At 43.0% G+C, this 2,679-nt stretch overlaps 1 long non-coding RNA gene across 1 annotated transcript in view; it reads right to left on the reverse strand.

The window, feature by feature from the left end:
* Positions 1-1,369: 1,369 nt before the first annotated feature.
* Positions 1,370-2,679, reverse strand: part of LOC118479128 — a 3,612-nt gene continuing 2,302 nt past the window's right edge. Inside the window, exons 2-3 of the long non-coding RNA XR_004859497.1 lie at positions 2,113-2,176; positions 1,370-1,462 (exon numbers count right to left, since the gene is read on the reverse strand). This is a non-coding gene — a long non-coding RNA (uncharacterized LOC118479128). The remainder of the gene's footprint in view (positions 1,463-2,112; positions 2,177-2,679) is intronic.

A 2,679-nucleotide genomic window follows, 5' to 3' on the forward strand; every position in this document is an offset into this window, starting at 1 on the left:
AGGGAAGAAGTCCTTTTGGACCAGTGACTACAAAGTTCCTTTTGGACCAGTGACTACAAAGTTCCTTTTGGACCAGTGACTACAAAGTTCCTTTTGGACCAGTGACTACAAAGTTCCTTTTGGACCAGTGACTACAAAGTTCCTTTTGGACCAGTGACTACAAAGTTCCTTTTGGACCAGTGACTACAAAGTTCCTTTTGGACCAGTGACTACAAAGTTCCTTTTGGACCAGTGACTACAAAGTTCCTTTTGGACCAGTGACTACAAAGTTCCTTTTGGACCAGTGACTACAAAGTTCCTTTTGGACCAGTAAAAGAGAAGGTCCCTTTTGGACCAGTTATTTTGGAATCCATTTTTGGTGTTGCCTCTTTCGTTTGTCGAATGCACAGAAGTCTTTTGAAATAGATAAAATGTGTGATTCTAACGACTTTCTTTGCATTTGTTGCCCCCCTGCTCACCATGGGGAGCTGGAAGTAAGACTCGCAAACATTTACGACTACTCACTTGTATTAAGATTTTGTTGTTGTTTGTCTGTATTATAAACGCACCAATTTGAAACATCCCTGAAAGCATATATAAGTCCCCCCCTCCCCCCCCCCCCCCTCCTCTCATTAAAAAGCCACCCCTCTTAGAACAAGTTCAACAAGCACAACGGATCACTCTCAAAATGAGGAGTGTTCGGAAGAACTAAACTTTTCTCACTTTACGGCCCTCGCAACTGCACAAGGTCATATAGCGCCAGAAGACTAGAGGCGTTAAAAGAGAGTAACAAACATGAAAAAGAAGAAGAGGAGATAAGGACGATAGATGTTTGATAGGAAAGCACACCAGAGCACCCGCCAACCACCCCCCACGCACGGTAGCCCACCCTTCAACTATTCGAAATTATGCTAGTGGAGGATGTGTGTCAAAGACAATCACATAGTCCTGTCCTAGTTCTACAGCAGACCTGCCAACACCTATCCTCCCATGACCAAAAACAGGAGACTCTCTCAGGATCATCCTTAAAAATCCGAGTTAAGATTTTTAAAAACAGTCTCAAGCCCCAGTAGATCAGATTACTTTACAAACTGATTGTGGCAAATTACATATATATTTGCAAATACACATACATTAAGATATGTCTTTCCATGTCATTTATGATAAATCATGCAAATATTGCAAATACATCCAAATAAAGGTACAGAAAAATGTGTATTTTCACATAATTTACGATATGTTGCATAAGGCCGATGGAAACAGATCTCAAGGGGAAAAAATGGATTTTATGCAAATTTGATCAGGGTTTTTCTAAAGGCAAAAAAAAATAAATGGAAGGGCTCTGATTTTATCGGAGTACTTGGTAAGTCTACCACAGTAGCGTGGATGATAACTGGAATAGAACTCACCCACAGCCAAAGGAGGCATGTCCTGTGGTGTCCACAAAAACCTTCAGGTCTTTCGACTGCTGCTCCAGCATGTCCTGAAACAACACAGATGAGTCGATCATCAAGCGTCCCCATCTGACAGTGACGGAAACATCATCACTCCCACTGAACAAATAACAAGAGTACACATATCCTCAACAGAATACTGGGAATACAAATATTATTCCCAGCAAACCAGTTCCATGAACATAATCCTTAGCAAATCAGTTCCTTCCACCTCTCCAGTCCCGCCCCCAAGAAAAATCAACATGACACTAGTCTCCCCACTACTGTATTCCGTAAGGAACCCTCCCACCCCACCCCACCCCACCCCCTACAGGCCAGCTAACTCTTTCTGAGGGAAACCCACTACACCGAGGCCCTTTTTTGGTGCAAAACCTAAAAATGACAACGGGTCATTAAATCGAAACTGCAAACCTACTTTAATAGTTCTTTATCTAGTGAATGAACTTCTGGTATAAGAGACCTGTTGATTCGATGTCGAAGTTGGCGTAAAGAAATGTGCCCGAGCCGCTGTCCACCGGCACAGTGGTTCCGACCACGAGGCGCTGGGAACGGCTTGCCGGAGACAAAGAGTTAATGGTGGTTTGCCGGAGATAAAAAGTTAATGGACCAGTTCTCCGCCCTCTAAATTACAATTCCTAGACACATGTAGTTGCTGCTGCTCCTTGAGCGTCTTACTAACCTTGACCTCATCCTCATCCTCCTCGTCCTGAACATACTCCCAGGTCACAACGTCTCCTGCGTCACTGCAGCAGACAGAGAAAGTCACGTGACTTGTCATACACATACATACTGTGGTGACTTGTCATACACATACATACAGTGGTAGGTGACTTGTCATACACATACATACAGTGGTGACTTGTCATACACCTACATACTGTGGTGACTTGTCATACACATACATACAGTGGTGACTTGTCATACACATACATACAGTGGTGACTTGTCATACACATACATACAGTGGTAGGTGACTTGTCATACACATACATACAGTGGTGACTTGTCATACACCTACATACTGTGGTGACTTGTCATACACATACATACAGTGGTGACTTGTCATACACATACATACAGTGGTAGGTGACTTGTCATACACATACATACAGTGGTAGGTGACTTGTCATACACATACATACAGTGGTGACTTGTCATACACCTACATACTGTGGTGACTTGTCATACACATACATACAGTGGTGACTTGTCATACACATACATACAGTGGTGACTTGTCATACAC

Source organism: Aplysia californica, unplaced genomic scaffold (genome assembly GCF_000002075.1).
Source record: "Aplysia californica isolate F4 #8 unplaced genomic scaffold, AplCal3.0 scaffold02682, whole genome shotgun sequence".
NCBI lineage: Eukaryota > Metazoa > Mollusca > Gastropoda > Aplysiida > Aplysiidae > Aplysia > Aplysia californica.